This window comes from Plectrocnemia conspersa, unplaced genomic scaffold (genome assembly GCF_051122295.1).
Source record: "Plectrocnemia conspersa isolate PC_06_02 unplaced genomic scaffold, ASM5112229v1 ptg000012l, whole genome shotgun sequence".
In the NCBI taxonomy this organism is placed as follows: Eukaryota; Metazoa; Arthropoda; class Insecta; order Trichoptera; family Polycentropodidae; genus Plectrocnemia; species Plectrocnemia conspersa.
Window position 1 is genome coordinate 9,563,717 of NW_028277176.1, and position 14,268 is coordinate 9,577,984.

Consider the following 14,268-nt stretch of genomic DNA (forward strand, 5'->3'; position numbering starts at 1 on the left):
GATAAATCTTAGTAGTTTTACAAATCAAAAAAAAATAAACAATCAACTAAGAATATCATTAGAATTAGATATTTTCATGTAGCAAGATAAAAAATAATAATTTTAATTACAGCATCTATTAAAACATTTAAATGAATAAATAAAAATATATTGTTAAAAAATATTATTAACATAGGTAAATTAAATTAAATTAAAAATAACATAGGTAAATGTATAATGTATAAAACATTATATAGATATGCATTTTTAATTATTCAGTTCAATTAATACTGTAATATATTTTATGATAATGTTTAATCTATCTTGTTATTGCATATAAGTAAAATTAAAATTACATACATAATATATAATCTTAAGTACCTACATGTTTATTTTTACTGAATAATATTTTTATGCCGATAAACATAAACAAATTTAAACTTTAGATATGTGAGGTAATTTATATTATTAATAGCAGGTGTACGATTATCTTTACTAATTTACACAATTTATTGCATCAAAAAATAAATAAAAAACCATTTACTTTGATCATTTAATCTTCTACCGACAATTATATATAATTTAGTTAATTTATAAACTGTTTCTAGTTTAATTCTAATTGACCAACGAACCGTTTAATAAGTTCAATTCTAACTACGATGCTCTTTGCAACAGTTTAATGCTCTATCGATTACCTTCAATTAAGACGTTCTTTATTACCATTTAAATTTTAAATTTCTTAACAAAAAAAACAGCGTCACGATCAATAAATGCTTATCATAAAAATGATAGGCAATAATATTTTTTAACATTATTCAAATGACGCCATTAAGTCTTATACCCCAAGGGGAAGTTTTCTTTGTTCTCCGCATAGCAAAAAGTATTAAAGTACAACATTTATACGTATAGCGTATAAGAATTGATATATCTGGACGTTTTAGCCGTTTTATGCAAGAAATTTTATTATGTTTTCCCTGTTCTATCGGACCCCCTTTTACCATTTCCGCATAGATTATTATTTATTGCTCCATTTTTTGTGGCGCCTCCTTCATATTTCAATTTCTTTATACATTTTATTTCCGGCAATCATCGAGTGTGCCGATAAAACTTTACCGATCATACTTAATTTAATGCTTTCTGTTTTATTGTTTTATTTTTCGCGTGCGATTTTTTTTATAGCTTGAAGTCTTTATGATAATATAAAACAATATTATAATTATTAAATTCTTTTCTTAATTTTTCAGATTGCGTCGAGAGAACGATGAAAAAAATGCAATGTCAGAGAATAAAGACGGAAAAGTGTCTGGGGGATTCTAGACTTTCGCCCTCCCACTGAGAAAAGACACCCTGCCAATAAATAATCACCATAAAACACTACGTCTTTATATCCTATTCCATGCGTGGTGTTTGACAAAGCAGTACGTCAGTGTTTTATGATTATATCGTTTTTTCCAAAGGGGATGTGGATATAATTTGAGATACAATAATATGCAGTTATGTTACATACATAGAAATGTATTGTATCATACAGATTATGCAATAAATATTTGAGGTAAAAAAATATGTAAATATTTATTTTATTTTTTATACATTAATTTTAATTCATATAATTTCCGATGTCCTTTAAGGAATATCTTATACATTAAATTTCGAAGCAATAGTTTAAAAATACAATGCTCTTATATTCGAATAATATCAATAAATAAAGAAATCTTGTGTGTTAAGTTAAATATTTTACTCTTACACCAGTTTATTAAAGTTATTATTAAAATGCCTTAAAAAATAAGTGGCGTGCGGGGACTTTTGAAACAGGGCATGCGGTTTTCTTTATTGGATAAACATGTATTTATTTTTTTTAAATAAAAGTATTCAATTTAGTAAAAATTAATTTTATTAAATTAAATACTTCCGTTAAAATATATTTTAGTTCATTTTGAATAATCACATTGTTAATGCAATTTATAGATTTTAAATGGAATTCTGGTGACGAATATGTATATAAATAAGTTCATTTTTCAACTTCATTAAATTTAAAAAAAGTTCCATATGAGCGTTAAAGTGATATAAAAAGCGGTTCTGGAAAATCCTTTTTGTATTCCTTAAATTTAGAACACGATCGTCGGGATGTAAAGTGTACGACAGACTTCACACCTGCCCGGCTATTGGTATGGAAAGCCGGTAGCTCCCGCTACGAGTCATGAATGCTGAATGGCCATAGAAATAGACATATTCAAAACCTTAACTGCATGTAACGGTTGATGACGGGCGACTGTAAACACGAGCACGAGAAACGGTTGGTGTTCTAGTGCGCATGCGCAAGCAATTCAATTCCCTATAAGCAATTCATGGCGTGCGCGTATCGACTGCGCAAGAACAGGTCAGCCAGCACGCCCTTCAATGCTTTTATGTTATTAAAAATAAAGCTTATTTCAAATGCATATATTAAACTGAAGCTTGTTTTAAATACAATTTTATAAAATATTAAGAAAAAATAATTTTATCTTCTATGTCAACGCCTTTTCACATCCTTGCAAATGTAGATATAATAGTACTAGACAAAGTCTAATGAAAAAATATTTTTGGTATAAAAATTTAATATTTTTGATACTATTTTCACTATTTATAAAATATTTTTTTTGCTTATTCTATCGGTTATATTATTCTCAATTTTTTTATAACGATAATTATTGATAAAACTATTTCTGTATAACTGAATACATTGTCACTCACAGGTGTTCATATTTTGATTGTTCACGCCTTATTTGTGTTATATATATAATATAACATATGATTTTAATATTCAAGGACGTGTGTTGATAAAAATAATATAGTAAATAAGCTGCTGTTTATTGTCATTAGTTATATTTAGCTATTAATTCAGTTATAGATCATATTTTTTTTAGTAAGAAATAAATTAAACCGCAATATGATGTAAATATAATTAAATTTTTAATTAAAATTGAAGGTGTACCTATTCAAAAATATTAGATTTTCGCTTTAGTACAATGAATGTAATCACAACTGTGAATGATTGGACGTCAACGAATACCATAGAATTGTTTACGTTAAAAGACGATTGATCTCGATTCAATGGTAGAATGTCTATTTTTTCCTACAGCCTCCTACACCGTGATCTTTCGGTCGTTTAATGACTCAACGTACGTGCTTTTAACATTGTCGTCTGTCGACCGTGAAAATGCCAGTTCTTATAACTGATATTTTTTGCACGCAAAAACAAATTCGGTTATATAAGCCCATTTTAAAATCACGCAATTAACTAATGGCGCTTTCAAAAATACAGAAATTAAAAATTGTTATCGTTTCTTATCAATTTGAAAATATTATTGATGTGAGGTGTTTATTTAGATGTATTTACTTTTAGTTCACTGCTACGTGTACTATTTATATAATTTAATCAGTAAGATAGTTATGATAAGATTCATAAGTGCGTGTGATTATATATTGTAACTATGGCACATTCACAATTTGGTTTTAAATTCTATAGAAATCTACGCACAGTTGCATTTTATATGTTTTTAGTTCAAGGTTATGGGATATTTTGTTGATTGTAATCTCAAAGCGTTAGAGTCAGTTACAACAGATTTGATCTGATTTTATTAAATAAAAATATTATTTATTATATATTAAAGTAGCTAGAAGATTTGTATTATAGGAAATATGTTTATTTGGCGGTATTTTAATATTAAGTGTATTTTCAGAAATTTAGTTTTGCATTAATTACTATAATTTTATTAAAAAATATAAATACATACTTATATAATTGGTTTATATAACTTTAAAGTTAATTTATTCTATAAGATATCGGTTTAAAAAATGCAATGGCTGTGATGTTCTGCGAGGTGTTTAATAAATTTAAGCTCTAAGTACATTTTATGTTCATTGCACATTTTATTAATTGATTTTTCTTACTTCGTAGAGTTTAAAGTTTTGTTATTTATATTTTATTGCTAATTTCTCCATTTTCTTTCGGCAATAATCCCATTTGCTTTATTTTTTATCATTATATACAGAATTGATTTTCATAGTTCGTAGTATTCATTTTTCGCACAACAAATGTAAATATTTTTAGAGTATCTAGAAAAAATGTCATCAAAAGTGTTAATCGAATATCAAAGAATGAAAATTACTTCAAATTTAATTTATTTATAGATGTGAGAACTTCTAAAATATTTTTTAAAGTGCAAATATAAACTTTTATCCATTTGTTTTAGAAACCAATACAAAAGTCATATAATAATTTTTCGCACAACAAAGGTAAATATTTTTGGAGTATCTAGAAAAAATGTCATCAAAAGTGTAAATTGGTATCAAAGAATAAAACTTACTTCAAATTTAATTTTATAGAATGTATTTTATTTACAGAAATGAACTTCTAAAATATTTTTTAGAGTGTCAGTATAAACTTTTATCCATTTGTTTTAGAAACCAATTTTTTCATTCTCTTTTGGTGTGTTTACTATTTTATTTATTTTTTCTTTTTCTTTGCAGTCCTTATATCCTCATTATATTGTTTTTTATAAGTAATTAACAAAACTTTGAAGAAACAATAAATACGAAAATGGCAGCTTAAGTTTTTCACCCATTGAAGGTAAATATTTTTGGATTATCTACAAAAAATGTTATCAACCATGTTAATCGGAAAGCAAAGAATAAAGTTACTTATAATTTTATTTTATAGAATGTGCTTCATTTAACTTTTTCATGTAATTAAAACATAACTTGAGCAGAAATCATCTAAGATAGCCCTTCTAATACTTTACAAGAGTGAGAACTTCCATAATATTTTTTTAAATACAATATAAACTTTACAATTGTATCATTTCATTTTGGCGTTGTTACCATTTGCTCTAAAATCTTTATCTAATGTGCAATCGTTATATCCTACTTTAATTGATTTTTAAAGGTTATTTTTACTAAGATTTTAAAAGAATATTGAATACAAAAGTCGTAGTATTTGTTTTTCGCCCAATGGTAAATATTTTTGTAATACATCATCAACAGTATTAATCGGACAAAGAACACAACTTACTTTAAAATTGAGTGTATTTATACATATTTTTCGTAAAAAAATACTAAGCCTTTCTGAGAATTTAATGAAGTGAGAACATATTAAATATTTATTAAAATGTTAATATAAACTTTCGTCCAAGTGTTTTACAAAGAACTATAAAAGCTTTGTGTATGTTGTTACTTAATTGTATGAATCGTTTTATGATTGAAATCATAATCTGTTACCATATTGGATTTTAAGGTTTTTAAAAAGCATTTTAATTATCTCTTGGGTTTATCTTAAAACATTAAGCTTTGATTCTAAGAGAGATTCTCCGTAAATAGTTTAAGCTAATCTTTAATGTTTAATGTTTAAGATACACTTATATTTTTATGATTGTTGTTACACTAACTTTAGCTCAAATAATAAATTAACAAAAATATCATTTCAACGAAAAGCATAACATTTTTCTAGAATAAAAGCAGCTAGATAGTAGCAATATTATTTTTTCATGAAATCTGAATCCAAAAATATTGGAACAAAACTCAAATTTAATACCCTAAAAGTAAATCAAAATTTTACATTGAACATTGGCAAATTAGTTTTGTGGTTAAGCGATTCAATAGCATATGTGGGAAGAGATTTTTTCTATCATAGTGCTTTTGCCACAATACTATAGCTATGGGAAAAGAATAATGTAGATCGTGAATAGAAAAAATCTTTGATTACAAGTTGCGCGTCATCTGCTGTAATAATGTCACTTCGGTACGTCATAATAATTGACAATGTGCTCGTGAAAATTATAAAGAAGCCGATTTCGTGGAAATTTCCACAATGGCGGCAAAGTCATGAAACAATTTTTCTCATGATCGGCGCGAATCGACAAAGCGTGCCGCCGAGACGAAAAGACAGAACTGGATAGAAGCCACGAGATGGATCATCAAACGAGCGGCTCATCCAAAAGTATAAAAAAAATACTATATCAAACCGCATTCAATTACGACGCTCGTGCTTACAAATACTGTTCGATCTTAAGCTGGGGCAAACCGATAAGTGTATTCAAAATGAGACATATTGTCAACCTGACAGACTTATAACATGTACAAGTTGATTGTATTGTGATAAACTATGGAATTTATAGTCTACATCTAAAAGAGTTGATCACAAGTTTGCCACTAATTTATTTACAAGAAATGTAGCTAAAACAAATATGATTAGTTAGCAAAACTAACTAATAATTATTTATATTATAAATCGTATATAGCGAATCTGTTTATTATATTGATGTTTATAAAAAATAATACTTATAAATTGTTAGAAAATAGAAAAACAATCAATACTTCTCAACGTTTTATTGCTTTGATTTATTTTACTACTTTTTTGTATTAGTATGTTTTAATTATTTATTTGAGCACATTTCTGTTATTCAATTTCGGAAATATATTATATATCATTCGGCTTTTGTGAATTTTTTTATATTAATTCAGAAGCTTTCAATATTTTTTTATAAAATTAATATAAAATATTTTTTGTTATAAATAACAATAGAAAATGGTTATAAATCAGTAATATGTATTGTATACTATATAATTGGTATGTTTGTAAAATTATTTATTTTATTGGAATAAACGTTCCTTTTCGTGCCGTACGTGCCGAAACAGAATCAATCAAAAAATCGAATCTCTAAATATATTGAGAAATTTTTATCCTTAACCTCAAAATATTCTTTCTAGAAAATAACAAAAAAAAATATTAAACAATAATAATAAACTAAATAAAGATCATTTATATTTTTACTGACTTTTCCCGTGTAATATTATATTGCTACGTCAAGTTGGAAAATTATGAGCTTTCGTATAATAAATATTAATTTATTTATAAATATTAATTTATTTAGATTATTATATATATTATAGTAAATATGAATATATTTATAAATAAATTAATATTTACTATACGAAAGCTAAAATGTCTAATATTTTATCATTATAGAGTGGATCAAATGAAAAAATTATCCACAGCTTCCGATTTCTTAGTAAATCTCACAATGACACTCGTGACGAATGATTCTGTGACGTTTCGGCGCTTTTCTCGCCTTCGATACGCTCGCGTACATCTAGCTTAGCTCATTGCTCTTAATATAATTTAGTCATCTCATTGTAGTTGAAAACATTTCGAAAATTGGTTCAGATTGACTGTGAAAATGCGACGATTTAGTATGCAACGCGGCGGGTCTCTGAGTAAAATCGTGACGATGGTCGAAATTTTGGTATAATTTTCTTTTAATATTGCGCATTAGGTTTTTGATTTAATCCTTATCATAGCAGATAGGAAACAAATCTTATATATGCATGTTCAATATTTTTCAAATACCCTTGAATAATATCGATATGCTTTTTATCTGTTTGCTTCAATTTAGATTTTGTAATGCGATATATATATATTTTCAAGTACGTATAAATAATATAATATGATATTATTTATTTAGGCTTTTTAAATCATCATCATCAGATCACCGGAACTTTATTCACAAAGCAAAAGGCATGCAAGGAATGACAATTAGATATCGAGTTTTTATCTTTTTATTAACAAAAGCAGCAATCTCATTCCACTTTTAGATCATCGCTCACGTAGTCACACTTCTATTTTGAATATTCAAAGTGAGAAGCAGTAGCAGAGGTAGTTTCCCATTGGTCACAGTTCACGGATGCTTAGAGATCATTCGGACTCGGATGTGAAATACCTTAGTACCGCATACCAACATTAATAAAAAAATCTTTCATATCCTGATTATATAAATATAGTATTTCATTTAATTATACAAGTAAGTGAAATCCTATAAGACAAATAAAAATATTTTATATTGTAATTATTCGCAGACCATTTTTATTTTTTCTTCAGTCACAAAAATATTAAGAAATAATATTAAACCAACTCAAATATTTTATAAAATAGTTATCACAAGCTTAGGAGGTATCTATTCAAATTTTCAGTAATGATTTTCATAACGGCTGCTGTTTATATTGCAATGGCGCTATGACATAATACTAAAAAATCAATTATTGAAATGTTCTGATTCAAGTTTTTTTTTATCAATTATTAGGGATTGAACTAGATAGATATTACTGTATTATATCAAATATGTATATATATAAAGCCAAGTATAAAATATTACTATTTTTAATCAAATCTGATTAAATTGCTTTAAAAATATTCCTACCACTATTTATGTTTTATATATTACATATATATTTATATAATTTGTGCTAATATAAATAAAATAATATGCGGTAATGTAAATAAATAAATGTATTTTAAATTTAACAAGTGTACATCTGCTATTCTATATATTTAAAAAAATAAAAATCTATATGCAGATAAATAGTTATAAAATAAAAAATTTTGTCAGAGATTATTTTTATGAGCATACTTTAAAATAGGATTTAATTTTTTTTCAGTTGTTTCTGCAATATTTTAAATAATTTAAAAAGCATATTTTAGTATGTAAATCATTTACGAGTATAGTTAATGTTATATTAAAATCGGATCTATTTTTTTCCAGGCGGAATCTTCTCGCTTCGAATTAAAATACCACCCAGACTTCATTGGAATTGTGAACGCGTAACCTACCAGAAGCCCACCTGGAGATTCACACATTCAAAGCCTTATTCTTATACCTGACTTCAAATGATGACTATTTCTAATTCATTCACGGATGTTGACCAAGATTGTCAATGAAAGCACACGTGCTCTCTGTCAGTAAACGCATGAATTTATAATATTTTTTATTGGATTAAAAATATATTTGATATTGTCTATACTTCTATATTTAAATATAATATTATATCAAAGTGCGTGTAATATATTATCAAATAACACTTACCCACTTTATACATATGTACATGTGCGTTAGATAAGAATATTTGATAAAAATTGTGAAGATAACAATTTATAATATCGATATTTAAATAAATGGCGCCGTCTGACTTAAATTCTTATCATGTATATATTTATTTTTTATATTAGTGTATTAAATAAAATATGTGTTAAAACAAGATTGTATTGTCTTATTAATTTATTATAGTTACCATTCAGATGTATGAAATTGATATTATAAAATATTTATATAAATATAGAATTATTATCAATATTTTATATTGGTATTAATTCTTTGTTTCTTTAGATATAATTTTATTATTTTTTGTATACTATATTATTCATATTTTTTATTTGAAACTAATCATCAACTAAATAAATAATATTTTATTATGCATAGGTATACTAAAGTATATTTCATCCAATGGAAAAAAAATAACACGTATAGTTTTAGTTTTTAAAATTGTAAAAATACTATAAAAAATCAAAATCGGTAATTGTTTTTTAATATAAATTTATAACAGATTTGCCTAACATAATTTATATTTTAAATAGCACGCTAAATTTATATTCTTTAGATTTATATGCTAACTGAAATTTTAAAATTAATCAAATCTGTAGAGCTTATATCAAAAATATATAATTTAAGAAATGGTTGATAATTGTAATTTTAAAAATTAAATGTTTATGGTGTTTTTTATTTTTAATATACATTTCTACAAAAACTATACAAAATAAAGCAGAATCAATAGTAGGTTCATCAGGATATTTTTTAGTAAAATAAGATTAATTGATAATGATTATAATTAATATTTAATTATTGAAGACACTTATCAATTTTTTTATATAGTCATAAAAATCGCAAACAAAACTACAGAGCAAATTTTCAAACAAAATGTACATATAGTTAAAACTATGTAGTAAAACATACTTTTACTTAAAATAGCTGCAACTAAAAAACGATTATATTGTTTTTATTTATGAATGCTTTGACAAAACACTCAAAAATAAGTTGTTATGTATTATATTTTATGACCGATTGTGATCATATAAATATTTCTAAAAATCGAATATTCCATATTTGCATATAAGAAATATTATGAGTTAAATACGTCCAACAATTCACGTATTGAATTTTTAAGAAGATAATGTTCACATTAACAAATATTTTATAGCATAATAGTAATTTTTATATGGTGTAAGCTCTGAATTTACTGGTAATTTTACTCATATATTTAAATAGTAATTATAAATCACTGTGTTGCACACTGAAAATCTATATGCAAAACAAATTGATATAAAAAACGTAATCGTAATATTGACAATTAACTATATAATATTTTAAGTGCTTAAGGAATTATTGGCTGACATCGATGCTATATAAAGTGATTTTTTAGATAAAGAATAATAGAGATTTTTAAAGATTGAATTATAAAAAAATATAAATTAGATGCTTAGTTTATGTTTAATTAATATCACTGTATATTATACAAAGTATAAGATAATAATGAATTACTATTATAGTTTATTAAAAATTTAAAGATACTTAAACCAAAACTTGCACTTAGACAATTTAATAAAAATAATATAAAAATTCCGTTTATTTTTGTTGCGAAATCACACTATAACAAAAAATAGTTTTTGATCCAAGTGGTAGAAAAGAAGAATTTTAAGAAAAATACCTGATTTATTTTTCCAAAGCTTATGTATTAAGTAAAAAAATGAAAAACTGGATCAAATGATCCGTAGCATTGCTTAAAAATTATAATATCAATGGTTGTAACGTAATATTTATATAAAAAATATAATTTTTATATACACGTTAAAATAAATAAATTAGTCAAAACATACACATATATTTGTTAATGTACTAAAGTAAATGCTGTACAAATAAAAAAATATTGTTTATAAACATAAATATGAGCTTTTGTGTATGATTTGTATTTTTTAGAGCTTTTATCTTTTTTATAAATAATGTTATAGTAACAATTTTAAGAATCTATTCGAACAAACATACGTTCATGAGTAGATCATAAAAGTGGCGTCGCTGACATCAACGCTTCCTAAGGTCGTGCCATATTTTTATTTATACGACCATTACGCGTATACTGGAGGTCTATAATTTTGAGTTTGATAGTGCGTTAAATAAATGCGGCAATGGAGGTTTCGAAGGTGGTTTCGTTGTGTTATTATAGCTTATAGCATAGCATAATATACGTAAAGGCGGCCACCGCGCATCGTAACGACTTTCGGAAATGTATATTGTTGGAAAAACAATTTCCTTCCTGTTTCGCTCCTCGCTCCTTTGTGTATCCAAAAGATTCTTTCGTTGTGGAAGAGTTATTCTTGTAAATCGCCGGCGCTCATATAAAATATGTTGGCCCGCTTCCGGACACCAACTTCCAACCGTTTCGCTTCCGGCTTTAATTTATATCCTTTGTTTTTGACTATTTCCAGGCAACGACTCGTTACTGCTTCCCAGCTCGTTTTACCTCGTTATGTATAATGTACAATGTAAATTGGACCTATTTGTAAACAGTTAATTTTTGTAATTATTGTTTAATTAAAAGCTTCCAAATATTATTTTTTTTGATAGAGAATCTTTTAGGTGATTTGATACTGTAAATGAAAGCAAATTTATTTTCATTTAGATAGAAAAACTTTAGTTTGTAAAATGTCTTGAATTTAAAGCCAAAATAAATGACATTCATTATAAAGAAACTTATTTAAATAGTAACTATCTATGATTAAAAAAATACTATAAAAAAATGCGCGTGTTGGGAGCCAAATATAAAAGTAAACGCTAAACTTCTAAAATGGGTAAATGCTCAATGAATACTCAAGTTCATTGTTTTTATTTTTTAATATTAATAAATATTTTTTTTATAAATTAATATAAGTAAATCACAAAAAATAATGTTTATCTCTCGTAGCTTCTACGTGGAATAATTTTAAACGATTCTCAGGTGTATATGTTAGAAATAAGGTGCAAAACACAACATGTTATGTGTAGTACATTCTAAATAGATTTTAACTAAATATTAATAAAATATAATTACACACAAATATGTACAAAATTGAAAAAAAATTACCACTGATTAATATCATATTTTTGGAAAAAAAGTTTTGGATTTAATATATTTGTATAGATTAAAACAAGGTTTTTTTATTTAAAAGTTCAAATTATTATATCCCTAATATTGATTAAATATTTATTAATATCAGTAATAAATGTTTTGTATAATCATTTTATGATCAAAATATATACTTCACACAAAATTTTATTTAAAGTACTTTATTACTACGCATTATCGTTATATAACGAAACCATGTTGATTGATTACATGTGTATGTTTACTTAATTAAATTTTTAATCTATATCAGTTAATCGTTTTTACATTTGAATTATGCGTATTATTGATATTTACCGTATGATTTATATCGCATTATAAGCCAATGTCCATGAAATATAGATAACCTTATCTATTTCTAGTATTTGACATGTTTTTCTGAGAAAACATTTAAATTTATATATATTTTTTATATCAAGTAACTAATAATATTTATGGATTTAATAATATTTATAAAAAGTATTTATTATGCTTAAAGTGATATTTTATTAATATGTAAAATCTGTATTTATTGAATTAAAAATAAACTATTACAATGAACTACATTATAAAATATGTGTTTTTGCTGTATATAAAAATGCTGTATATAAATATAAAAATATTTTTATCTTATCAGTAAAAAATATTATATTTCATTAACCTACCTCAAATATTAGTGTATATAACGCCTAACTTATGATTTCTATTAAAGATAACGGTAAATGTATTTAATGTTGATTTAATGCTATATATTAATAAAATAGTAAAAAATGATTTATAAAGTATATATATATATATATATATATATATATATATATATATATATATATATATATATATATATATATATATATATATATATATATATATATATATATATATATATATATATATATAAATAAATAAATATATATATATATATATATATATATATATATATATATATATATATATATATATATATATATATATATATATATATATATATATATATATATATATATTTAATATATGATCTTGATTTTATGTATAAAATGAAAACGAAAAACACATTTTTACAATATAGTATAAGTAAAATTTCAAGATAAATAGTTGTTGCTCTTCCAGTTAAAAATTTAATTACAATCATTATTCGATTCTTTTCAATTTTTTCTTGTTTGACATGTATTTTAGAAGTAAAAATATATTCAAATTCATCTATATCTGTACACATAGTAAATATTTTGGTTTATTTTAACTTGTTTTATTATTAATTTAAAGAAAATATTATATTCAACTATTATTTTTAGGGAATTTAGTTATTTTTATTCATTATGGTCTGATTTTTATTAAACAAGAATGGTGAATATTTTTATGTGTACGTGTTAAAAAAATAAAAATATCATTACAGTATCTGATACAATTTTACACTCATATCTTGAATATATCTAAAAAAACAAATATTTTTACTGTTAAACATTTTATACCTTATCAAGTTTATATTTTTTTTTTCGATAGTCGATTTCTCGAACTTTCCTTTTATATTTTGTTGATTTATTCATAAATATAATTTTTAATTTACAGTATTACCTCTTCTGTATAATTTTAAATTATTTACAATAATATATTTTAATTTAAAAAATAATAAGACATTAAATGTTCAAAATTTTGTTGTTAATACTCTTGGTGCTGAAAAGACTCATTTAGTTGCTGTTACTGTGAGATTTATTTATCACAATTTGTTGCAGCAACTACAATATATTACCATAATAAATGTTTTAGATAAACTAAAATTAAATTTTATTCGTATTGATTTATAAAAGGCAAATCAACACTGGCTATTGAAAAGTCCACAGCTGCATAATAATTTTTTTTCGTCAATTACAAAGTATTTTCTTTTTTTATATGTTTTTTTTTGCTTTATTTTGGCTTTTAGCTAATGGTGGATGGCTATTATACAATAATAACATAATTAAATAACATATTGGTTGTAATTATTTCAGCGGTATATCATGTAGGATAGATAACTACCTGCTTTGCTAAAAATATACAATAATACACAACATATTTTTTAAGTACAAATATTCGAACAACAGATATATTTGGTATTCGAATATTTTGATTAGTGTATTTATAGATTATTTAATTCATTGCACTTATTATAAATATTTACCAAATCATTATAAGGGAAAATGCTATCTTGTAATTGTTTTATGCAAGGCAATTTTATTGGCATTTTGGGCACGAAACATTCAACAATAAGCAATTTTTTAATGAGCATACATGGGTTATGGTTATCAATACAAAGATCCA